Below are 13,014 nucleotides of genomic sequence, written 5' to 3'. Positions count from 1 at the left end.
AGCCACACTGAACGGGAGAAACTGCCTAGAGGAGGTGGCTTGACTCAGTCCCTAAAGATTTGAAGATTGAGGAAACGCTCAATCACCACGGAGGAGCCAGAGGTCTTATACAGAAATCCCAGGTTTGGACTTGAACTTGTGTGACCTTGGCTGCACCCCTTAACTCTTGGGAACCTCATCTGTAAAACAAGAGAAGTTGAAATAGAATTGCAGTGATTTATTATTATTATTATTATTATTATTATTATTTTACGTCTGGACGTACCTTATAATCATCTGGTTGGGGGAACAGTGGTTTAAAATTACGATGCCCATCCCTCACCTCGTTTCCATTCTGATTTCAAAAGCTCTGAAGTAGGGGCCAGGTGATTCTTAAGTAGCCAGGGTTAAGATCCTCTGGATAATAGGATCTGAAAAGCTGATACTCCAAAGTGAATGAAGTCAGTGTGGCAGCGAGAAGGAATATTGGAATTGCCTAACTGTCCCTGCTGTAAGGAATCCGTGGTACGTATTGTGAGCACCTCGCCTGCTGGATCATTCCTCCAAAGTGAGCATCCCCTAGGATCGAGGCGCCCTCCTACCACGGGCACTCAGCATTTCCCCAGCAACCTGTGGGGACACATGTATTTTTCTAGCTGGAAGGAAAACGGCAGGAGGCTTGGATCCCTAAACATTCTGGAGGTGTTTGACCAGCTGTGCGGAGGTCCCACCACCCTTCGTACGTGTAATCCAGGCAGTCGGGTGGCCGCTGGAGGGGGGAGGAGGGGAGAGAGGGCCCAACCACATCCCCCAAGATGGCCGATCAGTCCGCCTGCCTGCCTGCCTGCCTGCCGCCAGCGCCAGCCACTGGCTCCCGACGCGCAGGGCTAGAAGCATCTGCCAGACGGGTGCCGGCTTTCGATCAGGACCATGTCAAGCCAGAGACCTGCGGGGAAACGGCCAGGCTCCCTGTTGTTGGCTGGCAGGCAGCTTGCTGCAACCTTGCGAGAGGAGCTAGAAGAATTTGTGCACGGGTTCCAAAGTGGGGTGCAAGCAGGGGGAGGAGGCCTGCCCCACGGGGACTATCTCCTGACGCCAGAGTCTTCCATCTCAGCTAGAGGAGGCAAGATGCCCTTTCCTAGCTGGTCGTTGGAGCAGATTCCGGGACTGCCTCTGCCTATTTTGCTACCCCGCCCCAGGGCTCAAAGAGCCTTTCAGCCTCAGCTGACACATTTGAAAAGCCCCGAGACCACCAGAGAGGGTCCCCAGCGTCCCCAGTGTCAAGCAGCAGGGCGTGGCGGTGCCTGACGGCAGCGGGGCCGTTTATAAGACACTTGAGGATTCGGCAGGTCCACTGGCCAGGAGCCTTAAGGAGGGCCTCTGTCTTCTAACTGGGTTCCCCTGGGGCCTTAGGCTGGTGTCCTTAGGAAACCTAGTCTGCATCCTCAGCAGGGAGACTCCCGGGCACCCCTCAAAGCTGTGTGTTAAAATAGGGCTGCCCCCCACCCCCTTCCCGAGCAGCCGGGCCCAGCAGCGGACAGATAGTGTGTGTGTTATGTCTGACAATGGCAGCTACGTGACTTGAGGGGCTCTTCTCTTAGAAAACCAAATGCCCACCAGTTTTGCTTATTTGCTCTAACGTTCAAAGAGCCCAGAGGTCCCTTCCTAGTTCAACAAATAAATCCAGTTCCACTCTAGCGGGCTCCAGCCCACAAAGTTCTATTGTTACGCCTTCCCTGAATTTCCCCTTTTCGCTCCCTCTCGGGCACCCCAGCCCCAAGCAGGCTCACCCTTCTTTCGTCGTTTTTTTTTTTTTTTTTTTTTTTTTGGATAAATCAAGCTCTTTTTTTTTTTTTTTTTTTAATTCTTTCAAAGGGTACGGAATGTTGACACCCCCTGAAACATGCCTCTGATGTCTGGTTAGACTTCAGACGGCTGTATTTGAACGTGTGCTGACGCAATCGGGCAGATTGGGTTAAACCAAATATTACAATTGCAAGAACTCATCTGGAACTAATAATTTTGAGGCCACCGAAAGTAAAAGGGCCCTGCTTTGGGGCTGGCCAGCGGCGGAGGCCAGCCCGGGCCAATGCTGCCACCTGCCGTGGGCGCAGGGAACAGGGCGCGCCGGCCCGGCCTTCCTGTTTTGTTCAGGACGCACTGGCTCCCACGCAGACGCGTTCGCCAGCCAGCCAGACCAGGGCTATTTTAAAAAGCTAGCGCCTCTCCCCAGCCCTTGGTGTAAAGATAGCTAGTCTGGCTGCCCTGGCTTTTCTCTGGAAGGGAAAAAAAAAAAAAAAAAAAAAAGACAACCTCCCAATTACAGGGCCAAGGTGGGCTACAAAGCGGGTTGCAGTTGGGGAGCTCGATTAAACATGTGCCCCCTTGGATTAAACAGATCATGTGTCAGTGGCTCACTTAGGTGGAAGGCTCGTTGAAGAATTTTTATTTTGCGGGCGATGAGGAGAACGCACAACTCTGGGTTATGTCGGCACACTGCTGAACTGCAAGTCACATGCCAGATCCAGAAATGATGAAAACATCTGTTTTCGCTTTAGACCAGCGAGGCTCTGGCCGCGGGGAGGGGCGGGGGAGGGAAGGGACCGGCTCTGCTCACCGGCGCCATCTGCTGAGCCTGGTGTAGAAACGCGTGCGTCCCGAGCACAATGCAGGTTGCCGCTCACCCGGGGAAAGGGGGAGAGCAACAGGTGGGGGGGGGGGGGTCTCTGCCCCGGCGATCACTCTTCGTGGAGGACGGTCCCGATTTTGCCCCGGGGCTTGTGCACTTCCGTATTGTCTCGGGTGTTCACAACAAAGAGCTTTGTCCCTGGGGACTGCTCTGGGGCAGAGGAGGAGGAGAGAGAAGCAGCAAATGAATTCCCAGGTTGGGAAGGACGAGGTGAAGGCGGAGGGAGTAGCTCGTTGGTGGTTTGCAGACAGTAAAATTTGCTGTTCCTTCTGGCTGAAACCTACCAGAACAAAGAAACCGCACCGCGTCTCTAGGAAAACTCCCAGCTGCGCTTCCCCCAGCCATCCCTCTTTCCTGCTCCGATGCCTTTTACTCAGCATGTCTGAGAATGTTCCAGTATCCACAGAGACCATTCTGGTCAGGCAGGGCTTGGCCAACCCTTTAACGTGAGATCCACCCAGCCTCCTATGAATGGAGCGCCGGGGATGGATTCTGAATATAAGAGCCATACTGACAGCCAAGCCACAGCCTTCTTGCAACGTTCAGCAAATATTTACTGCCTGCCTGCTAGGTGCCCAGCACTCACTCAGCGCAACTATTTGTCATACAGTTTAAAAAAAAAAATACAAATATGTCAGAGGAAAATGTATGTTGAATGTCAAGGGAGCGTTGGAGACAATGACAGCTGTGAGTTCAGAGGTAGAGAGAGGATTCCAGACACTGATCCGGCCCTTTCTCGGGGTTTGGGGGCATTTCTGAGAAGTCTGATTCTCCCAGCTACCCCTCCTGTAGTCTAATCCCCTAAATAACCGCTTTCAGTCAACCTGCTTCAGCCTTAGCCTCTCTCTCCCAAGACCCAACAATTCAGTCCTTCTCTCTAGTTTCTGGGGAGCTCCTTGCCAGAGGAAATCACCACTAAGGGACCATCTAAACTGTATCCTATAACCCACAACCAGAATTGGGTGGGTCCTGTACTTGACTCCCTGGCTCAGAAGCAAAATTCTGAGACAGACCCTCAGGAACAGTGCTTCCCAAATTCACAGGCCGTGAGGGGTTAATCTAAAGGAAAAAGAACTTGGTCACATGAAAAGGTCCAGGCTGGCAGATCTCGTGAAGTCCCTTTACCTCCCTTTGCGTTCATCTGTCGAACATAGCCTGAGCTCTCTGCTGGCCACTTCTGAGGTTCTCAGAGAAGTCTACTCATTTGAACTGAAGTCAATCTGTCCACTCATTTTTGCCCACCTAACCAAAAACTCCCCAGTTCAAAGGGAAACTGAGGTTCTCTATTGGAGCCCATTTCCTTCTGTTCTCCCGTTTTACCCCCACATAAGTATAGCAAGAGCTGGCCTCTGGGTGGGTCTGAGAACCGAACTATCATCTAAAGGATGAGTCAGCAAAAAAAAAAAAAAAAAAAAAGATTTATTCCCATTCTACAGCTGGACAAATAATATGAGACCCAGCTCAGTCCTTATGGATTTTGACCTACGCTAGCTGTATCCCCAGTGCCCACATCGGTTTTGATAAGACGCAAAGTTCTTCCATTGTTAGCATGTAATCTTCAAAGCTGCCTCCAAGTCCGCCAGTCACCTGCACTGCCCTGCACAAGGTTCTGGAAGATTACTAGGTCAGGGGAACCATGCAAATCAATACAATCAATTTCAGGTCTTGTTTCAGGCCCTAACGGATTAAAATAGGAGACTTCATTTTACTCCGGTCTGGTATTGATCTGCCCTGGAGAGTTTTGATGAATTTTCTTTGTTTTATAAACTGAGGAAATCTGGCCACTGACCCATATGTCTTTTCTGGATCTTTTCCCTGACCCTTTTTCCCATTTCTACCTGGTTTTGCAACAGGTCCGTATTTTGATCCCCAGGGGTCTGGAGGTGGACTTTTTCATGCTGCATTGACATCTTTGAACCTAGAAGTTAGGGTCACTTGTCAACATTCAGCAAAATAAAATCTCTGAACTAGACTCAGACAATAGGGGAGGAAAAAAACCCTGACAGCAGGAGAAAAGAGGTGGCATGAACATCAACAGTTGTGACTTTGTGCTCTAGTAGGTGGAAAGTGCCAACCTTCCACACGGTTCTTCCAGTCCTACCTCAACTCTCTTTCCCTCATTATAAAAAGAAATTCTGTGGCCCCACTTCACTCCGTATATCTTGGTGTGATTCTCTCCACGCAGAGAAGTAACCTTTGTTCAAAGCTCTGCTCTCCTAAGCTGTGCTGAATTCTGCAAGATCACTCTCCACATACAAGATTAGCACCTCCTTTCCAGCTCCAAATAGACTATAATCCGAAAGCTGCTCTTTTAAATAGAGGTTTCTTTTATGCTTAAATTCCTAAATAAAAGGGACATCAATGCTACTGCTACTCTCCCCAGCTAAATCCGATTTGCAAGAAATGCCGCATGCTCAAAAATCTGGGTGTGAGCTGAAGCCGGGGCTCCGGAGCATATTTGGGATTCTCCAGTCATTCTCTATCTGGAGGGCCCTCCAGTGGCCAAAATAATACCTGATATAAACAAAGACCAAACAACAAACAACAAAGGCAGGGGTGGATGCTAGGCTATGTCTAAAATGCTGCGTGTAAGCCCCACGTTTTGCCCCACAGGGGTGTGTCTCATTTAAAGAAAGCCAAGACAGAATCTCTGCTCACGGAAGGGAGACGTTATTTGCATCACAAAAGGACCCTTCACTTGATAAAAAGAGGCAGGTTTGAACTCCATTAAATGACAACTCCCTCTCATGTCTTTAAGATTCTATTGAATTTGAAAAAAAAAAACAAAAAAAAAACAACAACCAGATTGACACAGAAATTTCCAGAAGGTGTCTGTGCATAAAACGTTGTATGTTTGTACTCGATCGGCACTACTCAGCCCACCCCTCCCACATTTCCATCTCAGAAAAGCTCATAAGCACTTCGACCATAAGACGCAGAGAAGGTGGATGGAGGTCAGAATGCGTGATGGTGAGATCTGAAGGCTCGGGGTCATGGTCAAGATGCTCTGAACCCAGCGTTGCCTCTCTGGACTTCTGTGAGAATAACAGGAAGTGGCTCCAACACGCTTCCCTCTGGACTTGGAGGACACTTGTAGTGTTCTAGAAGATGTCACAAGAAGGTTTTCCCCACTAGGCAAACGCCTACTGGTTCCACGTGACCCAGGTCTAACGCCAACTCCGCCCAGATGCCTCACCCAATTTCCCCAAACATAAGGCTTGTTTCAACCCCTCTAGGTTCTGTGTGCCTCTGCCCCGGTCACAGGTCTTGGCAAAGTTGATGCCCTCTGGCCTGCAGATTGTGGATAACCTGGTGCCTCCTTAGTCTCAGGTCACCCTTGCTTAGTGTGGGGGCTGCTGATTAGATGTAGAATAAGAAGGGCTCCTCCTGAGAGTAGAGCTCCTCTCCCTCCATTCCCTGCCAATGGGGCCAGCGATCCCTCCCCCAAGCCCCCCACCCCGACCAGGGACCATAGCATGCCACAGCCAGATGCCGAGAGGAGCAGAATGGGGGTCTCTCCCCCAGCAGCTCTGGGAAGCACAGAGGAGGATGGCCTCCTAGCTAATGCTGTTAGTCACGGCATTTGACGTGCATTATCTAATGCGCCCAATTACCTAATTTAATCCTCACAGCATCCCTATGAGGTAGGTGCTAAAGGATCCTTATTTACAGGAGAGGAACTTGCAGTGCGAAAAAGAGGTTAAGACACACCCCGAATCTCCAGCTCCCCAGTCCGGATTTGAACTCAGACTGTGATCCCAGAGCCCAGAGCCTTGACTACATGTGTTTCTGCACAACGAAAGCGCTGAAATTCTGCGTGAAAGGCTTCCTGGTGCCCAGGAAGTGCTTGGCTGACATTGGTCATGGGTTCCCCCTTGTGGTCCATGGTCCCGTAGCCAGAATTGCAGAAGCAGGCTGCTACCTCAGCTCATGGGATCTCCCTCTGAGGGAGGACCTATATGACCTGCCCCCCCCCCCTACTCCACCCCCCGCCCCCAGTGGACTGTTCTTGAATTTTTTGTCTGCTTTCCTTGTATGTACCAAGGACGCTGTGTGGCAAAGGCCCCTGTATGGCCAATATCCACCCTCGCCTTCCTCCTTCCAACAAAAGCCCTCCGTCATTGGAAATGGCGACGAGCCAGGGACAAATGAGCTACCTTTCCCAGACTCCTTGCAGAAAGGGAACATGACCGTTACTTGTTAGGGGGAGATGCGGAGAAAGTTCTCTGAATGGAGCCAGTGCAGCTCTGAGGTTCTTTTCTGTCCTCCCCTCTTCCTCTTTCTCGCTGCCCGAACCTCGGACGTGATGGCGAGAAGAGGACCCTGGGAACAGACTGCAGGCCACGGGGAGACCCAAAGTGAGAAAACCAGGCAAAGGACGGCAGAGCAGAAAGCCAGGACAACCCTGGGTCTTTCACGGCTGAAGTTTCCACGGCAGCACAGGAGAGCAAACAAACGTTTCACACCACGACCGTGTGGGATTTGGGCCGTTCTCTGCTGTACCTCGTACGCATGGATTCATTCTTCGAGAACAGGTTGACTCATGCCTTCACTCAACCAACAGATCGACTAAGTGTCAAGGAATGTTCAAGGCTCTGTGGACATACAACGAAGGAGGAGCCCCAGTCTCAAAGATTCGGTATTTTCTGCCTCTTCGCCTCCACGCTGCCCCACGTGTCACCAGGACCCAGGATGATGGATGATGGGGGTTTTGCTCCACAATGGCCCACCTGCTTTTTGGTGAGATCCCTGGGCCTCACTCCGGAGCTCCCCGCTCCAGGCTGACCGCCTACAGGAGGAGGTTGACTTATGTCCCTGAAATGGAGAGTTCACGTTCTGTGCATCCTCTCCCACCTGGGGGTGGGGGGGAGGGGCACTCCCACAGCCACTTCGGGCCTGTTTATACCTTTGTGCGAAGAGCCAACCCGCCTGAAATGGGAATGAGCGAGGCCCCAAAAGATGGCTTCCGTCTGGCCCTTATTCAGAAAGTTTGCCACATCGTGGAGATACGTCCACACTCTAACGCGCGCAGTAGCTCTAAGGAGTATCAACTTGCGTAGCTGTCTTCTCCTTCCTGTTTCCCTCCCCTCTGGGACCACTGGGGCTCTGAATACGGGAAGCGCTAAAAACCCCACTGTTGATTCCACACTTGGGACCATCCAAAAACCAGTGTAGTGGGGGGTTAAGACTCTCGGGGTCAAACAGACCTCTGCTAAAAATGGGCTTTATTTTCTTCTGTGTAAAATGAGAGGAGGTTCTCTTCACTTCAAGGCGTTTTAAGGTTAAATGAAATGGTGGAGTCTGGCATACAATTAGTCCTCAGCAAATGGGAGATATTATCCACTCATCCATCTGTCCACCGAGCAAGCTTTTCCAAGATAATCAGAGCAGTGTGGTAAAGGTGGGTAACAGAAAAGAAGTAGACAATATGGCCTTTAATTTTAGAGAACTTAATCTTGCCATCCCAGATAGAAGTTATGGGACTTTTTACCAAGTTCAGACGGCAAAATGGGTTTCCTTTCAAAGGGTTCCAATGGCCAAGGATCTCTGCAAACAGAAAATTAATTGTCTAATGAATCCTGTAATGTGATTTTTCTTAGCAATAAGCCATCTCATGCCTGAGGCCACAGGTATGTGTCATTTCCTCACATAGCCCTCCCTACCTGGAGATTAGCAGAAAAGATCTGCTCTGTAAATTAAGAATGGCACATGGCAAGAGGCTAGCCTGGACCCGGGATGTATTTCTCACCCTCTATCCTGCTGGGTCCCCTGTCTCCAAAGTTGACAAACATTCAGGGAAGGAGTCCATCGTGACTCCCGGGGGTCCTGCGGGGAATGATGCTACATTCACAACAGGCCCCCTGGCTGTTAGGATGCGGCTGATTTCACCAATGTTTCCAGGGCTAAAAGGTGAGGTGAGGGGAAGAAATCCCACCATGGGGTTCAGACCAAAGAGGAAAGGGCACCTTGTTCGTTTATGTTTTAGAGGCTAATGTTCAGTATCAGTTAGTACTGTAGACTGAACTACTACTAAATTGTAGATTTCGGGATGAAGTGGTTAGGATAGATGTATCTGCACTCCATTATCTCTGCTAAAGGAAGGGAGTTGAGAAGCCCTGGGAAAATTTTAAAAGGTGGGCTATTCAAAATTTTAGTCTCTGCGTTTTGTAAATAAAAAGATTGCCTACTTTTCATATGTTTTGCTGACATTATTACAATCAGCCTTCATTTAAAAAAAATTTTTTTTGAAAGTTTATTTATTTTTGAGAGAGAGAGACAGAGGGCAAGCGGGAGAGGGGCAGAGAGAGGGGAGACAGAATCCGAAGCAGGCTCCAGGCTCCGAGCTGTCAGCGCAGAGCCCGACGTGGGGTTCAAACCCACAAACTGTGAGATCATGACCTGAGCCGAAGTCAAGACGATTAACTGAGCCCCCCAGGCGCCCCAGCCTTCATTTCTTGAGTATAAAAGAATAAAAACCACAGTGTTAAGTTACAGAACAGTATCTGGGTCCTGGCATCCTTTTTCATTCACAGTCCCTTCCATTTAAGGAAGTCTACATGTAAAAAGCAATAGCCACGAGGAAACAATGCATCACATAATTAATACAATCTAGGTAAGCCTCCCATCACACACTCTCCTACCCCCGGTAGAGTTTCTCTTAGAAGCTGAATTGGAGCCTCTGGCTTAGGCTCAGAATCAAACTGGAGCCTCCTGCCTCCCCCAGTGTAGTCATGAGATGCACAAGAACAGGCTTGACTTCAGACTTTTAGACTAAGGCTGGTTAGCCAGCTGATAAACCCAACTCTGAGGCAAGTCACATCACATTCTCCGCCGCAGTGTCCTCTTGTATAAAATCATTGAGATCCTCTACACGAGACTCAGGACGGCCTCGCCACGCAGGGGTTCCATCCTACGTTGTGCCAGAGGGCAAGAATCCTATCTGCTATATTCTACACTGTTCTTGCAATGGCCAATACAGGACCTCAGACGGAGGACGGGCTCAACAAGGACTTCCTGAATGAACGCTGCTCTAGGATCCAGGAGCCAAGTAGGTGCCTCACTGACCAGGAAGGTTTGCATCTTGCCAGCCGGGAGCTTGAGACCTGACATTAATCTTTAACTTCTTCAGGAACTGTCCCAATCCTCAGAATTCTCTGTCTTCCTCCTGCTTGAGACCTCTCTAGCCTGGAGAGGGTAGATATTTGTAAGGGATTCCAATAGGGGACTCACGCCACATTTTCCTTTTTTTTTTTTTTTTTTTTTTTTTTTTACCGTCTAGCTCTGCCATTATCTACACGCTGCAATTTAACACGTAACTGTCTTGCCATTTAACACATTCCCTTTCCAGCTGAAGTGGAGAAAAGTTCACCCTCCGACACTAAATCCCTCCAGCACTGTTCCCAATTCCCTCTTTTCCTTCCCTACGCGGGTCACGCAGACACAGGCAAACCACCTAGGCTCTAGCCATCTTCAGACCATTCCCTTCTCTCTCTTAGAATCCAGACACATCCCTCTTGGCTAGCCAGATTATTCTGTACCAAACATGCTTAGTGTGACAACCATGTTTGCAAACCGTCTTCTGCTATGCATCTGTCTTACACTCTCCTATGTCGGTTCATGCTATTTCCTTTGGTGGGAGGCATCGATGGCTGTTTCTCCCATGTTTGGAAACTAAACGGTTCATGGGGAACCCTTAGTGAGCCAGAGATAATGAAGTGACAATTCTCCGGTTCCACATCTCTTCGGAGTAAGTCTCTATCAAAACTGGTTGCAGGGACAGGGGCGCCTGGGTGGCTCAGTCAGTTAAGCATCTGACTTCAGCTCAGGTCATGATCTCGTGGTCTGAGAGTTCAAGCCCCATGTCAGGCTCTGTGCTGACAGCTCAGAGCCTGGAGCTTGCTTGGGATTCTGTGTCTCCCTCTCTCTCTGCCCCTCCCCCTCTTGCACTCTCTCTCTCTAAAATAAACATTAAAAAAAAAAAAAAACATTAAAAAGTATAATCCCCAATAGCGTTATTTAAAAAGGTAAACTAGCTGGTTAAAATAAATCCGAATGTAGACATATCCAAACGGAGCCGGGCTACTTGGGTTCAAATCCCAGTTCTGCCCCTTACTAGCTGGTGTGAACTTGGGCAACTTTCTTTATCTTTCTGTGCATCAGTCTCCTTATCTAGAACATAAGAATAATAATATCCTCCTTAAACGATTGGTGTGAGGTTTAAATGAGTTAGCATATAAGAAACCCCCAGAACAATTCCCACCGGAGCGCAATTTGGCTTTGCTACTAACATTCATCGTCAAGTCCCATCGTGGCTACAGTGTATTTGGAACCACCTTTGGGGGCAGCGTTTTCAGGGTCTTAAGCACATTCACCGGAATCACTGAAACGTGCATACGTTGGGATACAATTTCGTTCAACGGTAGTGCCGATTCTCGGGAGCAATCAAGCTATTGGGGGTTCAGAATGAGGCGTGCATGCGAAGTCAAGAGCGTGATGCTCCTGCATTGTTCACCTACCGCCCATGAAGAATTCCATAAAACCCACATGCACACACACCCAGACAGTCCAGCTCCGTCTGAGGCTTCATCAGTCCCGGGGTAACTAACAGGTTCGGCTTCTGCTAGTGAGAGGCTGAAAACGAAATTTTAATTATGAGATCTTCATTCCGTCGATGCCGAGGGCTTTCCTGACTGGTCTCCAACCAATGGGCAAGTTTCATAAGAAGCTGATTTACATTTAAATCCAAGCCTTTTTTGTTTCGTTTTGTTTTTTTCTCCCTCAAAGTTTGCTGATGCCAAGTTTTAAGTATGAAATGTCATTGTTTTCATACAAATATTCCCAAACATTACCAGTTGTCATTTTGGCATTAAATAAGGTTGCAGCTCTAACAATGGTACCATTAGCATTTTTAAAAGCGTTAACGTCATTGTTCTTCTGTAAATTATTGCAGGCTCCAATTACCCTACACAGAATCTTTAAAAAAAAAAAAAAAGAAAAAATTAATGGGGCACCGGAATCAAAGCCAGTTAGGGCTGGATGAAAAGAATGGCAGTTACCTGTTTTTGCTGGGACCATAATGGTCTCGTGCTAGCCCAATTATCACCCCACTGGAACATGTTGCAATGGTGTGCCCCACCGTGTACCTAAATAACAGTGAATAAGACGTACGTTAAACATTCCTTCCCCAAGATGCATGGGATTTTGATAAAATCGAACTGGGTTGTCACAAAGGAAAAGAATTCTCTGTGGTTCTCAGCGCTGGATTCTTTACAAAAACATTTTCCAATTTTTCTTTTTTTAAAGAAAAGGTTTCATGGATCTAGCATCTTAGGGAATATTGTGTTTCACATATATGATTTTGCAAAGAAACTGAAGTCTATCTCGTCATGTCTCCAAATGTCATCCGTAATCTTCCTGGGGGAAATCCTTTAAAATTGTATTATCTGTGCCCTTAAATTCCCTAACCACATAGTATTACTACTCTAGACCTCTAATATTGAAACCAAAAGGGCAAAGTAGCGTGTGAATAAGAAAATAAATTTAAGAATGGAATAAATCCAGATTCAAATCTTGACTGTTGCCACTTACCACACGTGAGATCTCGGTTACTTCCCCTAAGACTAATGTAACTCACCTTTTAAAACACAGATTCGTATCTAAATCACAGGATCACTTTTAAAATTGCAAAAAGCTGTTTCTAGAGTTTAGCAGTGAGGGGCAAAGCATAGGGGTTCAGTAGAAGGGCCCTGTTATAATGCTAATCCAGTGAGCTACTTAATGTATAGGACTGGCCCTATGGGGTCTATAGGGCTTTTTGGTAAATGGCCTCGAATTGTCGTCGAGAGTTCCTTTGTTTCTTTCTTAGTTTTTCTTTTATAGTCAGGCTATCTGCCTTTAGCAGTGCCTTTCCATTTTTAATTTGCTGTCAACTGGGGAATGAGACATAGCTGACAGATGAAGTCAGAATTTGGGGGCTACCCTGAGGTTGTCCCCCAGCCTCCAAAACAACGCCCTCCCAGAGTTAAACTTTAAAACCAACATATAATAGGCAGAATAATCTTACAGGTGCAATGGCTGTCAGGCCAGGATGATTTTATTGTAACCCAGTCAGGGTTCATTAACATTAGCTATATAATGTTTTAGTGAAGGGGTGGGGGGTGGGGAGCTTGCTTCACCCACAAAACCCAAAAAAAGAGGAGTCAGTGGCAGATATGGGCGGTGCCCAAGCCCTGGTGGAGGGAACCTTTGGCGAAGGGACATCAAGGATCAAGACCCCACTGGCAAGACTTTCCTCAGAAACGGACAGAGTTGCAACCCAAAGATTTCAAATACTAAGTTCATATGGA

The sequence above is a fragment of the Leopardus geoffroyi genome, chromosome D1, assembly GCF_018350155.1.
Source record: "Leopardus geoffroyi isolate Oge1 chromosome D1, O.geoffroyi_Oge1_pat1.0, whole genome shotgun sequence".
Lineage (NCBI taxonomy): Eukaryota > Metazoa > Chordata > Mammalia > Carnivora > Felidae > Leopardus > Leopardus geoffroyi.
This window is presented reverse-complemented; position numbering follows the sequence as displayed.